Consider the following 21,190-nt stretch of genomic DNA (forward strand, 5'->3'; position numbering starts at 1 on the left):
GTGGAGGCTCCACGCAGAGCTTTCGCCGTAGCCTATGTAAGTGGCCTGATGTTTATACTTGTGCGCTGGTGTGTGCGTCGAGCCGGCCATGTGTGTGTGTACGTAGGCTACGGCGAAAGCTCTGCCTGGAGCCTCCGCAGAACTGTAAAACAAGCGGCGCCGCAGGAAACTGCCGTGACCTAACGCGACACACACACAGAATGTGGAAGGTGTGTTGTTGTTGCCACAGCCAGAAGACACATTTAGTTTCAAATGAAGCTGAAGGCAGCAAAAAAAAAAACACAGCTAGCTAAACTATTTAAAAATAGCGGGTTTGTTCAGGACACCCCCGTCTGTCGCTTTCACGTCACCTTTTCGGCTCGCCTCAGCTCGCTTGGAACCTCGACTGAGGTGGTACTAAAAAAAGTACCTGTTAGCAGGTACCCGGTGCTTTTTTTCGTAATGGAAAACCAAAAAAGGCGAGTAGAGTCGAGGCGAGTCGAGCAGGTACCACGTAATGGAAAAGCGACAAAAAAGTGTGGAGGTCAGGCTGGTGGATAGGAATGTAGTGTCATGCAGGAGACCGGAGTTATCCAATATCAACATTCTTGTCTGGTGATAGTGGTGTTCTGTGGACGACATTACTATTGCTATGTGCACCTTAAATTAATTCATATTCATCTCCTATTGAATTAAAAAATAGAAAGTATGTATTTTGTGAAATAGGTGAATCAACTCTTTAAATGTAGTAGTACTCACAGTGATATTAACAGGTCTGGGCAGTGAGGTAGATCTGTAGGACATTCTGGGAAAGCCCTCTGGCCAGCTGAAGACAGGGCAGGTGTTACTCCATTTACTGGAAGTTGACTGAGGAGGAGGAGGAGGGGGCTCATAACTGGTAAATACCATGTTCTTTTCTTTCTCCCTCCCTCTTTCCATCCTTCTGTCTTTCTCCCAGCAAGGCCTCTCTCTTCCGTTATCCTTTTCCTTCCTTTTCTCAATTCCTCTGTCTCTCTCCCAGGGGTTCTCTTTTTTCTTCTCCCTCTCCTTGCCTCTTTCCATCCCCGATCTCCCATTTATCTCCCATGGAAACCTGTTTTCCCTCTCCTTTTCTCTCTTCATAACCTTCTTCGGCGTGTTCTCATTTATCTCTTTCTCCAGGGTGTCATTAGCTACCAGTTCATCAAGTCGCCTCACACTGTCAATGTCTGTCTCCAGATAAAGTCTCCCAGTGGAGGGCTGCGCTTGGATCTTTGTACATAACTCCAGGTTTTGCTCTCGGTATGGGTGACTTTCCCCTTTCACTTTCCTCAACACATCCCCAGGCTCCAAGATCTTACAGCTGGGTAATGTCTTGCTCCACTGGTGGATGGGGCTGGTAATGCCACTTGAATCATACTCCTTGATGGTCTGGAGGTTTGAGCTGGCTTGGGTGTACCACAAGTTTGTAGCTGATGTAGACGGTGGTGGCAGGCTTGCTGGTGTTGAATGCAGTGTGGTTGTTAGTAATCGGTGAAAGGGGGTTGATGACGGCGGTGGTGGAGGAGATGGGTAGCGATGTTGAAGGGTAGACTGTTGTTGAGGAGGACTGCTCTTAGATTTAAACACCCTGCAGGTCACCTCATTCAGAAAATGCGAGAACTTTCGCTTGTTGTCGGATATGACTGTAGTAGAATTCTTGCTAAGGCAAGATGAGGACACACTTTGGGTTCCCAGGTCTTTCCTTAGCACTGTGGAAGAACTTTCAGGTGCACAATCTCCTTTACTTTCAGTTTTAGCAGCAGGATGTGAGAAGATAAGATTTTGGTAAATGATTTCAGGCTCATCCATGGCAGTAGCAGATGCATGGTCTGTCGTGAAAGGTTTTTCACCTGATACCTCATTGCTATCTTGCTTAACAGGAGTCCGTAGCAGGCAGGTGGCCCCTGAGCTCCAGCTATTAGTGTCCCAACTGCTATCATCATCACTGGAGCTTCCATTGCTGCTCTGTAGGCTGGGGCTGGTACTCCTCTCACTGGGGCTAGGGCTGGGGCTTGAGTTGTCCAGGCTTCTAAGTGACCTCCTCTTCAACCGAGAGATTGATCCCCTCAGGCTGGATAAAGAGCCCCAGAAGCTGGGCAGAGATCCTTGTAGACGTGGCAATGATGCTTGGAGGCAAGGAACAGACCCCTGGAGATTAGAAAAGGAACCTTTGGGGTTTGGACTGGTAGAGCTGTGTAGACTGGAAAGAGAACCTTTGAGTAGTAAAGGAGAGGATTGGCGGCGTAGCGGTGGGTCTTCTTCTTGGTCACTGTATGGTCCAGAGAAGACAGGGCAAGATGCGGTGGAAGAGCAGGAGCCACGATCCTGCCGAGTTGCAGCTGTTCTGGCTCTTGGTTGGCGCCGCAGAGTAGCCATATTAATCGGTTTCTTTCCCTTACTTCGCACAGTCTTTGGTGATCCTTTTTGTACCGACTCGAGCCTGAGACCATCTTCTGAAATGGACACGCACAAGTGAACCATGTCAGGCTTTGTACAACAGATTTCCAATGGTTTTCTGTCCTCTGGCTTTACCCAACTTCAATTCTCTGTCCTAGTTGTCCAGGCCACCAGCAGGGCACCCAAGCTGTTGCAGTGTGACACACTTTTACTGCGTCAGCTCAGTACACAATGAGATCCCAAAGAGGTTAGAGTCTAATAGTCATTTGGATGTAAACCAACCTACTTTCATTACCATTCATAAACTGACACTGTCAATTCAATTTTTTCCTTTTTAAAATAGCATTATAGATTAACAGCTGCATCAACAGTGCTTTGTCTGTGGGCATCATCTGTAATGAATTTGCGTATCGACAAGTATGGTGTTGGAAAGCAGCAGGATATCCAGGTCAGAGATATTGACCACAGCTACCACGTGAAATCTGCTTTGTGGGCAGCAGGCAAGCAAAGTGGCCACAGATTGATCGGTCACACATGCTACTTTTAGTGGTTTGTTGTTGTGTTTATTTTGCTGCGGTGCAGAGATAAACTTACAAGAGTACATTCAAATAAATGTAAAGTAAATACTTGAACTCGTCCCTCAAGGTGTACTTGATATCATTAATTTATCATTTGTCACTCCTACAATCTATTTAATCTCTAGACAGAACATCTCTATGGAGGTGGTGAGGTGCAGAAGTAGCATCTGTTGCTCGGATGAAAAGGAGCCTCCCAGCAGATGTTGTCCAGACACCTGGCGGAAACATCAGCTCTAAAGCTGAAAGAATAATACATATTGGTAGCACCTCAAAGTACTACCATGTTTTCCCCTGAAGATATCTCTACCTGAAGTCTTGCACAATATGGAGTTTGAGAGACTCTTATAACAACCAAACTAAACTGTATATTTATCTTCAGAGGTGTCAAAAGTATTCACATTCATTACTCAGGTAGAAGTATAGATACTAGGGTTTAAAAAGACTTCTGTAGAAGTTGAAGTATCAACTCAAGTACTGGTTTCAAAACTACTTAAAGTATAAAAGTAAAAGTAATGTAAGGGAAAAAAATATCAATATGCTTTTTCAAATGAAATGGCGAGTTTTGGAAACAATCAGCTCGTGGTACTTGGGTGCGCAGAGCTTGCAGCGCATTCGAAAGGAGTTTTTTTTGCATCCAACCATTTTGAAAAATTCTTCTAGGTACGGCCAGGGATGTAGAAGGGTTGGCTGGTCTTATTGGCTACCAACCTCCTCGCTGGTGCTTGGTTGGGACATTTCGCTCGAGTTCTCTTGAGTCTCTGCCACGGACATCTTCGTACTAGGCTACATACGTCTGCTATTTCCTTGCTGGAGTGTGACGTGATTTGTGTCATGTGCAGGTGCGATGGATCGCGTACAAACCAATAGGGTGTCGGAATGGCATATGTTTATACTTCTCATCCAACCACAATCAAATTCACTTTTTTTGAACGATGACAAGCCGGAATGAAAACAAGCCGAACTGAAATAGGAGTAACGAGGCTATTTATAAAATGTAAGGAGTAGAAAGTACAGATAATTGCGTAAAAAATGTAAGGAGTAGAAGTAAAATGTCTGCTGTAAAATAATTACTCCAGTAAAGTATAGATAGCCAAAATGTCTACTTAAGTAAGTTAACGAAGTGTTGGTACTTCTTTACTTGACACTTCTGTTTATCTTGTAAAAACAGCACAACATAATTTTATATATCTTGTGCTGAGTCTAAAAGCTTGACCAAAAGCATCTTTAGGAGGATTTACATGACAATTTAGGTATAGGATACTGTACTGGATATACGAAAGAAAAGGACAGGAGAAAACCAAAGCCAGTATGTGAACAGAATAGACAGATCCAATCAATTTGTGGCTTTTCTGCCGCTTGACATCCCCAATGTAACCACATTTAGATTTTGGCAGTGGGACATCAATAGCAGCATCCTAAGCAGTGTTCCAGTCTAGCGTAACCACAGAGCAGCTAATTGCATTGTTGGCGCAAAGGTGAAACCTTTCCTCTATAAATAGACTCTTAATGGAAAGATCAGCATTAAAATCTAACCAATTACAACTAAATACGTGCTAAAGATTGAAAAAAGGAACAATAGGTTACAGTAGATTACAGTATTCATAATTCAAAAGTTTACCTTACCATATAATTCTCTGATTATTTATTTATTATTTATGCTCAGCATCATGGCTGTACAAAAAGAAAAACATCAGTAAGAACATTGGTTTATTCTTTGTTCTGCTTTCCATGCCACTTTCATGTGTCCGTGGGTATAATTTCCTACAAACTGTGCAGGACTGATTCCTATACAAAGGAGGGTACTCAACCAAAACAGGAAGAGGACAGCCTACTGCGAGTGAACAGTGTGAAGCTACTCTACATAGCAGATGGCAGAACCATTGAAAAAAAAACACCTCTCCAACAGCTGTACCCGCTTTAATATGAGACAGAACTCTAGGAAGACCAAAGTAATAAACATTGGAGACTGAAAACTGGAAAGATGAGATCTGAAGCACACGGTCAAAGTAAGAGCTTTTAATAAGTTGCAGCAACTAACGTTTTGACATGAGCAAAGCATGTCATCAGAGTCTCTGATGAAGACGTGCTTTATGTTTTGCATGTCTTCTGAAATGTATGGCAGTATAGCCAGATATGTCAATCAAAATTTCTAATCCTTCTCCCACAGAAAACGGTTAATGCAAGTAACTAATTTAAATTCTGCAATGCCTTCACTGGTGTTGAAGAATGAAAATCAGACGAGTGAAATATTCCTTCTTTTTTTTTTTTTTACCTTAAGCATGTCATTAATTGGTTAGATTTTAATGCTGATCTTTCCATTGAGAGTCTATTAATAGAGGCAATGTTTCACCTTTGCACCAACCATGTAATTAGCTGCTCTGTGGTTACGCAAGACTGGAGCACTGCTTAGGATGCTATTAATATAACCAAAAGACACAGATTGGGGTGTTCTTTCTGTTCTGTTTATCATTCTTACTTTATGTCTCTGATGAAGACTTGTGTTGAAACGTCAGTTGCCGCACCTCATTAAAAGCTCTTACTATAACCGTGTGCTCCAAATTCCATTCATCTTTCCACATCCTGCCTCAAAGACTTCTTCACCATTAACCCTTGGAGAATAAGTTGTATGAATAAATACTTTTTTTCCCCTATTGGACAACTGAGTGCAAAATTAAGTTGCTAAATAGATACGATAAGTCCAAATCTGTGACCGTGACGCTGTTAAACATTACCTCCAAGTAATCAAATTTAAAATGATACCCAAAGCAGCTTTAATTACAATTTGCTTATATGCCAAGAGGTAATCATCCATCACCAATATGCAGAGGCGCTCCTCTGTGATCCATCTTGTGTCTACTAATTTTCACACCTTACAGAAACTATAACTTCTGCACCAGATTGTAGCTGAGGCAATGTTATTTTGCCTCATGATTATGAACAAAAATTAACAGTTAATTCTGTTGTTAAAAATGGCACACTGTTATTTACATGTGCTTGGTCATAAAGTGTTTTTCTGTCCTCAGGAATCAATCTGTGCAGTTTATTTTTTCAGTTCAAATCAAGAGACAGTGTTTTTTATGTATACCGATGCCTACAGTTAGCTTTCTACATTACGACCCACTGTGAGCATTCCCTTTGCAAACACACTTAAGTCTGAGCACATTTATACTTGCAAGTCTGTCTGCTCAACTCAGCATGAGAAGATTTCCCCCAATTGCTGCTGAAGAAAAACAGCCAACTGCAGCAACACTCACTCATTCAAATTTAATGTAAATTTTAGCCACTTCCATTCAGTACCCACATGCTGTTTTTTTATCTTCTTATTAATGAGCACTCAAACAAATGGCAGATCCCCCAGTTTACCCCAGTGTCAACATTGATGTTGTCTTGGAAACAGTGATTGTGATCTGGATCCATCTTTTTTTTCATCCAGCCGGATCTCTCCAGCTATGTGCTGGAGAGATCCGTAAAGCGCTCCCTCTAAATGCCAAGGCAATAAAACAGACACTTATAGGAAATGTCAGCAGCACTGTCTGACCAAGGATAGGGAGTCTGACAGCCATGACAAGCAATATTTTTCATTTCCATGTCGAGGGGAGCCCTGTGGTGGTGCATCTTTTTCATTTGAGGCAGAAAAAGACAGTACGTTTTGGATAAAGCTTTGGATACTGGGTTACAGGTCAGAGTAACATGAAACACACCGACTATTGCACACACCTATTTGTACATGTTCACTGACATGCATGTATGCTCACACTCGCATACTCTATGCATATGTACTGAGTTCTCCCTTCATTTGTCAGTGCAATTACACACGTCCATTGGTTACGTATGCAACAGCGCACTCCAGTGGTGACACACAGTAAAATAACAGTTATTAGATCAATTTTTCTCAGCTGCTGTATTTTATAGTGAAGTATCATTCACATGCGTTCCACCGTTTGTTGACACAGACACAGTGATATGGGTGCAAAATATTGTTTGATGACACAGTCATGCCTCAGCTTGATAGAGTTGCAGAATATATCTGGGTGTTGATGTGAAATTAATTTATATAAATATTCTTTAGAAAACGTTACTGTTGTTTTTAAAAAGTCACAGTCCATGTTGTTTTGGAGTCTTTTGAAGGTCACTCAGTGAGATGCTTTTAAATGTTTTCAATCAGAATTTTCTGACCAGGGCCTTATTTTTTTTATCCTTTTGTACATGTACGTTGGGGTAACAGCATTACTGCCAAGAATATCAGGATTAACCCATTAGTAGTAATAGGTTTGACTCCCAATTTATAAGAAAAGATTTTGACAGAAAAAACCAGGAGCAGATTTCAAACCATACTTCAGTTTAAATGTTACCACCTGTTGTGTTGGTGTTTTTAGTAGTCTACAAAGTGTATTGAGTGATTGGTTATGGATGCCCAGATGCTCCAGAGGATAAATTATAATCTGTACCCATGGCTTGAAACAAATGAATGATGTGATATTTGCTTCTTTTTTTTTCTTTTTTTTTTAGCATTTTTGGATGTGCTGGATCTATTATTAATTGATCCCTTGTATAGTTGCTTAAACACACATGCTGCTCTGAGATGGTTTACCCATTTCAAACAATGACCATGTTAAAACATGGGGAATTCTGAGGTGCAACTACTGGCTATTCACCTGCATGTCTGTGTGTATGTGTATGATTTAACTGCAGAAAGTGACACAGTACAGGCTTAAAATGTGCAAAGTTCTACACTTATTCTTCTGGCGTGAAGGTGTATGTGTGTATACAAGTGTTCATTTGTTAAAAGGTACTATAGGAAGGTAAGCCTGCTGCTACAAAAAATGTATCTTTCTGGTAATAAAGTGCAACCTGCAGAAGATGGAAATATAAATGTGAAAAACAGAAAAATGTACTGTCATTAGTGTTTAGTGCTGTCTTGTACAGCTGGTAATAGTTCATTTATATGTCTGAACAGGATTCATGAATATCAATAAGGAAATCATTCACGTGACAAAAATAAGTATGGCAGAGATGGAAATGATAACGCTGTGACGAGAATCTAAAGAAGACAGATCGTTTCTTCTTTGCACAGCAACAGTGTTCAGGCTGAATGCATATGGGAGAGATTAAGGATGTTTTCATTAGTCTGCACAAGTGCACTAGGGCCTCATGTTACATATTGTCTGGCACAAATTCTGTGCATAAGAAAATAATTCAAGAAAAGGTTTGGTTTATTAAAAAATATCGAATATAGAATTTTTCCCTTACACAACATCAGCCAACAGGAATTGAAGGAGATGCTCTATATTTGTATGGATTACAATTCTAAATATCCAACCATACCTAAGAGAAAGTGAATCTTGGGAATGCAATGCAGAGCAATTTTAGTACATATATTTCAGTATTCAAATTCAAAACAGGTGTCCAATGCTAAGACTAGTGTTTAAAGATCACGAGTTTGATTCAATTAGGAACTCCACAAATACATTTTAGACATTTTAGTCTTTAATCTCACAGTTTTAAATGACAGTTTGGTGGATTTCAAACATGATGCCAAAATCCAGTTTGTAAATGAGGCTGAAGGGCATCTGGTTTCCTCTGGCACAACAACAAAGAGTGAAATACACACCAAGAGAAACAGGAAATGTTACAGTGTGTTTATCGCTAATTATCTTTTTAATTACAATAACCACCTCTAAGGGACTTACTATAATCACTATTTGCACTATGAGACTAAATGGATAAATGATAGTAAAGCAGCAGCTGATGTGAAACTGCACTTCTCACTGTTTTTCTTTCCTTTTTCAATAAATAAGAAGTAGTTCTTTACAGCCCACACAACACATGTAGTTCTGTTTTTCACAGTTTTTTATTGATCTGTTTTGAGCTCCTCATAAACTATTAAAGGAATCTTGCCATAAATCAAATAATGTACCTTGTAACTTCTCACAGTGCCCTACAGAGTGGAATTTATTTGCTTTGCAGTGTTACATAATCAATATTTACAAAGGTTTATGATTCCAACAAAGAAGAATAAAAGGTGTAACCTGTGTTTTCTATGATACAAGATACTACAATACTACAACACAGCAACATGTATTCTGAGAATGATTTGAAAGTTTCTTCTAGAGCACAGATACACAGGGACAGTGGTGGAATGTAACTAAGTAAATTTACTCAAGTACTGTTCTTCAGTTCAATTTGAGGTATACTTGTACTTTAGTCTTTTTTACAATGTACTTCATGTAAAAATTCATGAAAATGCACTGTCCTAGTGCTGTAGCTGCTCATTAGTGCACCAAATGTGTATTAATCTGCAGCTAAAGTGATAATTGTTTTTCTAAAAACGACTGTTTTGGAAAATGACTAAGCCGTTTTTCAAACACTAAATATTTAAGACAAATGTCTTGCTTGGGGATGAGTACAGACAAGCTGAGGAAAGTTGGGAGAGCAGTGGGAGATAAAGTAACACATTGTTGATCTTTTTGTCTGTGTTACAGTTTTAGAATAATATGCAGTATATTCCACTAATAAAAAGTAATTAATGCTGGGTTTGTAGTATACATTGTTTCTTTATTGGTATGTTGTTTTGAAAACTAACACAAATTGCTGTTCCACATTAAACAGTGAAGTGACAATGATGGTATTTTTAAGTAGTAAATAAGACATCTGGGGTTAGAGATGTCGCTGTGTATCCAGTCAGGTTTCCACTAATATTTCTTGTAATTGATTTTAAATGATAGCATCATTACTCACCATGACAGTGGTTCAAACTGCAGCTCGCTGTTTCTCCAGACGGCCCACAAATGAATAAACACCTGAGTTGACAGTGTTGCGTTGTGCTGTGTGGTTATTAGTAACAGTGGTATTATGCAGCAGATAGAACTAGGATGCTTTGACAAACATTGTACAGATAGAGACATAACTCAAACATGAATCAAAATATTCCCTAATTAGATTGTTCTTTTAATTTCAGAGGTGGTAATCATTTGCATATAATTATTATCACAAGTACATTAGTATTCTTACTTCATATTTTCTTTAAGAAAGATGAAGTGCAGTAACTTTGATCACCTCAGTGCAGGAGTGGGTGGGGCTGTAACGGAGACTCGAGGATTCTTCTCAGCAGTGACCTTCAGCCCCACAGCCAGTGCAACCTGCATAGATCAAGTCAAATCATTAATATCTAGATTTCATTTCAAATCATAAAATGTATTGCATTTTTTGTTGGGCCAAACTACTATCTACAAGAGTTAGTTTTTCATTAATATAAAAAGAGAAGAAAATGGATGGACACAATAGACCTTTTTCACGGCAGACATGTTGACATGTCATAGTAGGAAAAGCACAGGCCTATTCAAACCCATTAATGATGGCTCCATTCCACTTAGGAGAGGCCCTGGTGTTGTGCATGCTGACTCACTGAAATAGCTTACTGGGACACTTGATGGAACTGAGCCATTGTTAAGGTTATCAGTTTCAGCTGTGCTTTTCCTACTATGACAAGTCAAAATGTCTGCTGTGAAAAAGGTCCCTAAGGCAAGCTTTTAGGAGAGTGGGGGTTGTAGACACACAGAGAGGGACAGACGGATCTAGAAGCTTTATGCTTTTATTGATGTATGTTTGCTCAAACAAACTTGGGATATCAATGCAACTCTCAGTTACCATGGCTACAGCAGAGCCTCTTGGTGGATACATATGGTGCACAGCCACAGAGGGACCAATTATCTCTTTCTGACTAAGGAGGTATTCGCTGTACCCGCTCTGTGCACACATGGACACATCTTAAGTGAAGTCCATAGCTAATTGTACAGATTATGAGGACATTTCTTGAATAACAATGAGGAGGAGAATTATGGAGGGTAATATTTTGAGACAAAAGGTTTCAGGCAGTCTTCTTCATTATAGCTTGTGAATGAACAGTGTACTATCCTACTATCCTATATGTCAGATTAACTTTTTTAACCTGCATGTGCTCTATCAGCTTCTGAGTAACAGGATAATAATTACCATAAACTGTAAGTGTGCAATTATGAAAACGCAAAATGACTAAGCTTGAATAATTGGTGGGATCAAATTATAGCCTTTGTCACAAAGACCAGAAAAAGCATTGTAGTTGGAAGAAATTGCTTGTGAACTGATTTCACATTGATACGTCATGATGTTTCTGTCATTATGAAGAAAGAGTGACAATAAATACTACTTCAAATGTTCTCTGGTCTTAATATAATAAGATAAAGCTAATGCATGGCTGTACATTAATATGATTATGTTATTTATCTACATCATTACCTTCCACAACAGAGAACATTATACCTATTAAATAAACAGACTCACACACTCACTAAAAACTGGGGGGGGGGGTGGGGGTGCAACTTGATATAGAGCCAATAGAAACATTCACGGGGAGACGTCTGTGTAATTATCTCGATGGGCATTTTATGGAAATTACATGTCATATTTTGACAGCTGTACTATAAAAAGCGGTTGGAAACAGGCTAATTTAGAGGAGCAGCTTCAATTTTCCTCGCAGGTGCTGAGAATCGTAGATGTTTGTATCCTTTTAAAGCTAGCAAAGCTCTGCTGGGATATCTGCTGGACTGGAAATGTATATTACAGCTTTAGTTATTGCTGAGTCAGTCCTTTTAAATGAAGGCCTCACAGCTGTACTCTTTTTTCCCTCAGTCACTGTATGGTGATGAGAAACAGTCTGAACTTAAACTTGTTGATTCATATAGGCTATTTATGCGATTGTACATTTTAGACATATATTCAGTGGTGGAAGAAGTATTCAGATCTTTTACTTACGTAAAAGTACTAATACCACACTGTAAAAAATACTCTGTTACAAGTAAAAGTCCTGCATTGAAAATGGTACTTAAGGAAAAGTATGTAAGTATGATCAGTAAAATGTACATAAAGTATTAAAAGTAAAATTACTCAATGCAGAAAAATCCTCACATTTTAGAAACTGGTTACGATCAAAACAGTTCTGTCAATCAACTAAGTCTTTAATCGGCTAATCATTTCAACTGTTCTTGTAGGCCGTATTTATAATAAAACATCGTATTTTATAAACTACATGGGTTTTTTTGTGCAAAAATCTTAATTTGTAAAGTAATAACTAATTACTAGTAACTAGTAACTAAAGCTGTCAGATTAACGTAGTGCAGTAAAAAGTACAGCATTTCCCTCTGATATGTAGTGGAGTAGAAGTAGAAAGTGCCATGAAAAGAAAAGACTTAAGTAAAGTACAAGTACCTCAAAATTTTTTACTTGAGTAAATTAACTTATCATTCCATTCCACCACTATATAAATTATACATTTACATGGGAGCTGCCAATATAACAGGAATGTGCCTGTAAAAATCAAGACAGACAATTACATATACGATCCAATTATAAAAAGACAAAGAGCTTGCACTATGTACTAACATGCTGATGTTTAGCTGGTATACTGTTTACCATGCTCTCCATCTTAAGTTTTGCATGTTAGAATGCTAATGTTAGCTAATTAGCAAGCAATGCTAATGTTATTCGCATGTAAATAAAAAACAATTTGACCTGATGATGGCACTAGAGTGAGGGAATTACCAAAGTTATTATAATTCATTGTAAAAAGAACCTAATCAAATCTTGTAAAAGAATCCTAATCTAAACGCTAAAATGCAACAATGCAACAATAACAAAGATCTAAATGATGACTAGTGTTTTATTAATAACCTGTCACCTTGCACAATAGATAAGCCCTGCACTGTGCTGTAGAAGTCCCTCCGGCTTTTGACAATTTGATATTTAATGGAAGGCAAAGCTATTTAATTGAAGGCAAACATTCACAGGCTCTGCCCTCTAACAAGGCTTGGTAGGTGAAGCTGGATAACTGCACCTCCTGCTGTGAAACTGTCAGCATACATTTAAGATGTGTAACCGATCAACATCAGAGGATTCAAAGGTGGGCAACACCACACACACCAGCCCATCTGACTGTGGACCATGAAAGCTCCCAGCCGAATTGGGAGCATTGATGATTGAGCGTTTATAGGAGGGTGGGCAGGTTCACCTGGCTGGGCTACGTTCACAACCAGCTGGAAGCCAGAGGGGGGTCTGCCATTCTTTCTTTCTGCAGATCCCTCCTTTCCTGTATTCTTTTCAACAGCAGAAGAGAGGATCAGAACACAAGAAATATATAAACGTTTCCTTCAGCTATGAATAGTAAGAGTGAAGGACAAATTGTGAACACCCTGGAGGGCATCTGAAAGGGCAGTTGTGCCTGACAAAGACTGGGGCCAGAGCCATGACACGGCTCATGGCAGGAGTGCAAATACGGAGGTCTAGGGCTTTCCCTCGTGTAAACAGGGACACACTAAGTTGTTGACTACTGTCACTGACGATCTGATTAAGTGTTGTCTCCCACTCAGCCTTCAGGGTGGAGGTTTCCAACTTGCAAACTAGCTTGCAGAACCAGGAATAAACTGATGAATCTTTGTGATTTCCTGCTGCAGATCATCAATCATCCCCTCAACTCTGATGAAATTAAGGACACAGAAAGAACTCTAACCTTTTCTTAAAAGAGCTTTGGGCACATATCAAGACTTCGATGAATCAGAGAATGGAGAACGTGGGCCCCTCCGAGCTGTAAGGTCCTTTGAGGAGGCAATTGGTCCTTCACGGTATGCCAGGATGTGGCAGCCTGATGCCAGTAATCTCCAACTTTATCAATTAGGACTTCCCAACTGTAATAGAGAGGCACATGATGCTGACCTGGTAAAGGAATCTCTGAAAGGGCAAGTAAGAGTAACCGGTCTATTAGAGGAACAGACAGGGCTCTGAAGAGCTGCCCCCAAACTGGACCTCAGAGGAAGATTAGTGGATGTTATCCCACAGTTGTTAGTATTTCTCTCCACTCTCTCTGTGATTTTGGTGCTGATGCATGTCAGACTGTGGTGACCAAGACAGGACAGTCTTCTGACATTGTCATCCATCGCTGTTTTCTGCTGGTAATGACAGATTTGGGTATATATGAGGAGTTATATGGGCACAGCCTTTTTTTAAACAGGCAGCTCTCCACTCATGGGATGAAACAGCCTGATTCTCTAAGGATGCATGCAAATTTCAAGTGGATAAACCTAAAGAGCCCCACCAGAGCCTGGAAGACTGTGTGACATCAAACTATTATCACAACGTACTATCACAACATTACAGCAGTGAAACAGGAAGGAATAAATACATTTATTTCACATTGCTCCCCCTGGATTACAATTCTTATGAATTGTGCAGAGCTACAGTTGTGACACTTGATCACACAGATACAACAGCAGCAGTGAAGCTGAAAGCATATGAGCAGCTGCATTTGGATATAATCCAATGCATGCGTTTCTAAGCAACCTGTCTTCTGCATCACTTACTTCTAACACCGTTATGTCGTGGAATCTATTTGCAATGCGTTGAGTAAACCTGCTTTGAATCTTTGAAGCTTAATGCCATGATTGTGAATACACTTTCACCCATGGCTCACATTAAAAAAGCCTTATGGCGAGCAAACTTCACAGGTTTGATTGGGGGTAACTTTACTGATAATCTGTTGACTGATTTGAGACATTTCTCAGCTTCCTTGCCGAATTTAATGCTCTGTACAAAGTTACCTGTGACCAATCGTGATTCATGCTGGATTCTTTCTCCATGACCAAGAGGACACACTAATCAGATATTTAATTTTCCTGAGGCTTACACATAATTAGATATCTATGTTATCAAAACAATCAGCTGCAAATTGCATGAACACAAAGACTTGCAAGTGATGGAGAAAAGCCGCAAGTGTGATTATTTGTCTGCTTGGGTTGACAGCTGAATTCTGTCGCTTTGGAAAGCAAGAAACCAGACAGTCTCAGATCTAATTTGGGTGTCAGTTTGTTGGGTGTCATTTCTGCCCTGAAGGGGCCAAGTTTGTGTATGGCTGTAATGAGCAAATCCTCTAACCCACTACATGGCATGCCACACTGTAGCAATTACACAGAGGTGACACCCAAACATTTTGTAGACTTGCAAAAATGTTTACGAATTTCTTTTATAGGCAGGCTTTAATAATCACTATTTTTATAGTTTTATATTTTTTATCATACTCTTTTCTTCACTGTATATTTAATAGTTGCGATGCAGCCCCCCCCCCTCCCATACATTTAACTTTGACACCTTTCCTTTCACACAGGTGGGATTTAAAATCTGCACAAGTATCTCTCCGACTGTATCCAGTTATTGGAGTTGACGTGTTCTGGGCACATAAAGCTGGCTGTTTCTAAGCAACAGAGTGATTTTACAGGGATTATAATTGAGTTACATGTCAATCAAACCAGTCTTTTCCTTCTAGTCATAACACATCGACATGACAAAGGAAATGACAAGCTCACTAAAGATCATTATAATTTTCTACTTTGGCGGGAAGCTGTCGGTCATTCATCTTCAGTTGCCATATAAAAGACAATCACATTTATCATATAGTGAAGTATATCATTTTAAGATTAATGCAGACTTGCAATTGAAGGCAGTGTGGGGGTTCAGTGTGTTGCTGCTGTGATGAACTTTGTGTTCTTGTTTTCATGCTGGTATTAGTATCGCTTTGCCAGACCTTCCTCCACAGTGCTTCGGAGGAGGATCTGGCTAGTCCAAACAGCCTTCCGGTTGCCTGGGAGAAAAACGTGCTCTGGTTTATTGGCATTTCTTTAAACCAATCACAATCATCATGGGCGGCGCTAAGTGCCCCCTGTGCCGCTGCAAAATAGTCTCGGGAAGGAACTTGTTTTGGTGGAACATTTGTACGTTCAAAAGTTTTTTTAGTCCTGCAACAGAAACTCAGGTTGGACAGATAGTCTAGCTAACTGTCTGGATTTACCCTGCAGAGATCTGAGGAGCAGTTAACCATAGTCCTCATAAATCCACCGGAGTTTAAAATTCCAACACAAAGCGAAAGTGGAAGGTACCAGACATCTGGCCGAAAAGAAGGACATACGGCGGAATTTCCGGAAGTAAACCTGGATAAAAGGATTTAGAAATTGTTTAATATCAGCATTAACTTCTAGCTACTGCTACTGGAATCACTTGATTCCCAATAAAATCTCCAGGCAAGTTAGCAACAAATTAAGCTTAGCGTTAGTTCTTGCAGGACACGGAAGTTATACGCCCACTAATTGAATTATCAATCCTATCAGACACACACCAATCACAGCCGTTCTCACATCAAGGCGGTCCTTTCAAATGTGACTCCCTCCTCACTGATCCCTGCTACACTGACGCTGCTTCACTCACTGCTGCTGCAGCTGACAACGCTTTGCCTCCATTACCCCAGCCTCCACCTTTCTACTTCAGAGTCCTAACCTGACTCAAAGTTTAAAATGGTTTTCAATGTCTTTCTTTTGGCTCACTCTTATATACAGGGGGTTTCTGCATGGTGCTCCCTGTCTCAGCTTAGCATGCTGCTTGGCTGGTCCAGGGTGCATTATCAAGAGCAGAGCCATCAGCACAAAGCATAACTGTATTCTTACCTTGTTACCTGTATCTTGTATACTTCCATTTGTCGCAATAAATGGTTAAATCTATGACGAGAGTGTTCCTGACTGAAACAAGGTGATGAGCTTTCCATGCCTTGTCTGATGGCATGATTTTATTTTACAATAAAATATTGTCTGTGATTTTTCTGCATTGCCATGCCAGCGCTGAGGAAAACATTCAAAGGCCACTCAGTGGGACGCATTGCCAAAGATATGCACCACTTGCTGTGAGAAAAACATGATTACACAGTCAGAAACAAAAACCAACAAGCTCATCGTGCACCTGATTGATGCATGTGCAAGTGCCAATCTGCTCCTTCATAACCAACAAGGTCATGCTGGAGTATCTGCCATAATGAGGGGTAAATGAGCAGAACATTTGGGCATGACGTCTGTCATTTAGAAAAAGATTACTTCTTCACTGCCAGAATGAAAAACAAATGAGTTGCTATTATGAGTCATCTTTGATATATATATTTCCTTCTGGAGAATTGGATCCATGAAAACAGGAGGATACATACCATTTTGGAAAAAAAATATTCAAATCAAACAATAAGAAGTGACAAAAAAAAAGAGACGAAAGCTTACATCTCTGAAGAATTATTACGGTATTCCTGTCAATCAGTGTAATCAGTAAACTATATGTCCTCTTGTTCAATAGAACTACCCTCAATTAGGTTTCCAAGACCAAACAGTTGGGTTAGATATGTATGTTGTCATTCTTCAGAGGTTGAACATTTGCCCAGAGAGTTTATGGTAATTTTTCTTTTATTACGGGTAAATTCCTAATAATTTCATAGGTGGTTTTGTGGCAATAACAACATAATTTGGCACTATTACTAGTAATGTAAATGAGTGGTAGACTTCCAATTAATTAATTTAACGTGAAAGTAAAGTTTCAAAAAGTAAATAAATAATATGTTGTTGTTTTTTTACTTGTGTTAAAATGGAGCAGTTCTTTAAAAGAAATTCCTCTGAAAAACAACTGCTTTCAACATAATGGAACATTGTCTCTGTTGTATTTTTTCTTTCATTAGTAAGACATGCAGTAGTTTTTTTCCAGGAATATTGTCAAGAAAATTGAAGGGCACTCGGAGAGTGCTACCTTCGCCAAGGCCATGCCCTATCTTGCATTAATGAAAGTGAAAAAATAATTTGTGTCTGCCCCATGATTCGTATCTGCTCCAAAATTAAATGGGTTCTTTCTTGGCCCATGCTACACCCTTCCATCAAGTTTCGTGAAAATCCAGCTGGTTTGTACCGTGATCCTGCTGAAAAATAATAATAACTCTGAACTCTGCACCTTTGTACTCCAGATTTCCATATTTGCCTTCCAGGAGTTCTAGGAGTTCTTCCTCCATTGCACTGATCATGGATGTAATTCTAAAGCCTTTAGACCTGCACTTAAAGTGACTATATGTAACTTCTTAATGTTTCTGAAGCTCTGTCATTTTTCATACAATGGTCTTAAATGACCTGTAACAGCAAACGAGACTAACAGTGAAAAGAACGCTATTTTTATATAGTTTTTAGTAAGGCCTATGCCCGGATCCGATTTTTCCCGTCTAGCCACAGAATGATTTGCGGCAGGTAGACGGCGCTACAGTAACACATTCTGACGGCTCACAGATTTATGATATTAAGGACGTTTTATTCTTTTTAGTCCGTGTGTGTGTTGGCCTACTAGTTTCTTTGCCCTTGTCGCCCTGTAACGTTACTTGTGTAAAGCGTCCGTGGGTTTCATGAAATGTGCTATATTAATCTAAGTTATTATTACGTTATTTTGCAACAACAAAAAAGTGTTCATGTTACTGAATAAAGTTGATTCTGTTAAGGTAAGAGCAGAGACATTTGTTTTGCAGTCCTCTGAGGGATTCTGATGCAATTTCACCATGTCATCACTAATAAAAATAAATGTGAAAAATATTCAGGAAAAAGAGCATGTTTACAAGCAGAGGCGTAATTGTTTATTCTGTTCACATCTTGTTTTTCTGTCTAACAATGTGGCCATGGTGCCCTCTACACTGTGGCCCTTGATTGTGGATTTTTCAGCCTGGGGATTTGTCACTGCCGTTCATAGGGTCTGACCACACTCAACTAAGCAAACTTTTTAAACTAACAGCAGTCTTCCTGTGTCCTCATGCTGCCCCACTCTCCCATTGATCTCCTTCTTTTCATCATTTTTTCCATCAACATCACTTCCCTGTGCTGTGTTATGGAACAACTGCTTCCTCCTTCTCACCTCCTTTTCAGCTTCCGTCTATTTATCAAGCCCATTTTCTTTCACTTATTCCCTTTTCAGCAGAAATGAAAGGAATTGTTAGTGAAAGAAAACCATAGACAGACAGACAGCAAGTGATAAAAGCAGAATAAGAAGAGCAAGGTCAGTCTGTACTTTTGCCTGCCTGCCTGCCTCCCTCCCTCCCTCCCTCCCCTGCAGTTTTCACTTTGGATCTGCAATGAATGCCCCCCCCCCCCCAAGAATAACACTCTCTTCTAAACTTGAATACTTCTGACTTCTGCTATTTAAAGCAGTATGTGGATTCTTCTTTTGCACACCTCTTGCATTTGTACAGTATGGTGTTAGTTTCATTATAATTTGGATTTTCAGTTTTAGCACCAAGTATCTTCCGGACAAAGATGATTTTGAAAAATTAATTCAGGGGTGTGTGTTAATTATTCCACAGTCTCGCTGTTGCTATCATTTTCCTTAAAATGATAGCCCTCGCTCAGTGGCTGACAGAATGGTTGTCCTGTTGCATCATGGGAGGTGGGGAAAACGAGCGGGGAAATTAAGTCCATCATGTTGGTTACAGTTGGAGGAGCACTGACACTCTCATTATTACACTCTCACTGTGTGAGACAGAAATTGATGGAAGATATTTTAGGAAAGTCATGACTGCAATCTCCGAACCGGAGCAGTTTGGGTGTAAAACTGTCTGAACCGGACATCATCTCATTCATAAGTATGTTGTAGATTTGGTAGAGTAGGCTCATAAAACACAAAATACACCCAATAAAAGCAAAAGCATTTCAGACAACAGTGCTTTTCTAAAGAATGTTTTATATACAGTAGCTTGATATAAATGGCTAAGCTCATCTCCTCCTGCGCTGGCCTCCTTTCAGCTGTGACTGTGCATGTGAATATTTCATAGCGAGGGACTGTAGTGAGTGAGAGCGAGCAGAAATCAACAATTCTCAACCTTGGGCTGGCAGCCACAGGTTTCTGCTGAAAGGTGAGATTCAATTAGACGAGTAGAGGAATATCTTACTCTCTGCTAAATTCCTCCTCCTGTGCAGCTCAACAGAGAGCCCTTTGTAAGTGAGGTTTACAGTGGCAGCGGATAATCATGAAATACACACAAGCAACGTAATAATTGTGTTAAAGTGCTCATATTATGCTTTTGTAATGTATGTAATATGTTTACAAAGTGAAAAAGCCCAAAGTCCACCCCAAAGGGACTTACCATCTCCAACAGAAAACTCTGTTCACAAACTGCTCCACACAGCTCTATTGTAGTCCAGCCTTTACTTCCGTGACGAACGTGCGTCACTTTGTAACACGTTATAATGCTCGCCTAGCTGGCACGCCCCCAAACTCTGCTTCTGACTGGCTTGTAGTGCTTACCTAGGTACTGCACATGTGCGACTCCCAACGAAGATGGAACAGAAGTAAGATGTCTCACTCTGTAGCTAAAACAGAGAGCTCAACACAGGGTGAAAAGAGGAGCTGCAGCAATGTGCAGTACAACAAAAATATGGTGTTTTTTGAAAATTAAACCATGTAAACCTATTCTGATATAACTTCTAAATACAATTATGAACCTGAAAATGAGCATAATATGAGCACTTTAATATTTTACAGTGTGATCAATTTTTTTTAAGATAATTTTTTGGGCTCCTTGTGGCCTTTATTTGAGAGGACAGAAAGGGGGGAGAGAGAGGGAGAACGACATGCAGCAAAGGCCCGCGGATCGGACTTGAACCTGGGCCTCTGCAGTAAGGACTGAGCCTTAGTACATGAGGTTCACACTCAACCAGGTGAGCTGCCAGGCAGCCACGACTGTGACAAATTTTTTTAAACAATATTTTAGTTCTGGCTAAAATGGTTTTACAATGTTACATAAATTTTTTGTGCACAGTGGGCAGATTTTAAGTCCAGAAAATAACATTTTTGTGTTTTTAACCTGTGTCCCCTGATCTATTGTTCTTCTATTTATTGCTTTCTACATTTCATGTTTTGAAAATGCATTTTTTTTTCAAATAAATGAGATCTGGGACGGCAGCCAAGCTTCCATCATATCAAACAGCCCTTCGCATTTGTCATTGTTGGTTGTGCAGGAGTTAGCTTGCAGTTGTTGCTAAATGGGCTGGAAGTTTGTATTAAGTAAGTACAATTTTGTTGCACGTTGTACGTCAGTTTTAGCCACTGGGTTCTACTGCAGAGTACTTTTTGGGATGTAAATTAATTTCCCTATTAAAGACATAGTTTGACATTTTGGGAAACACGCTTTTTCACTGAGAGTTATGAGAAGATACCAATCTCATATAAACTAAATGTAGGTAGCTACAATAAGGAGCAGGTTAGCTTAGCTTAAGCATTAAGTTTGAAAAGAGAGGGAAACAGCTAGCCTGACTCTGTCCAAAGGTAAAAAAAACATTTGCCTACCAGCATCTTTAAAGCTCAACAGT

Source organism: Sander vitreus, chromosome 20, assembly GCF_031162955.1.
Source record: "Sander vitreus isolate 19-12246 chromosome 20, sanVit1, whole genome shotgun sequence".
NCBI classification, from domain to species: Eukaryota; Metazoa; Chordata; class Actinopteri; order Perciformes; family Percidae; genus Sander; species Sander vitreus.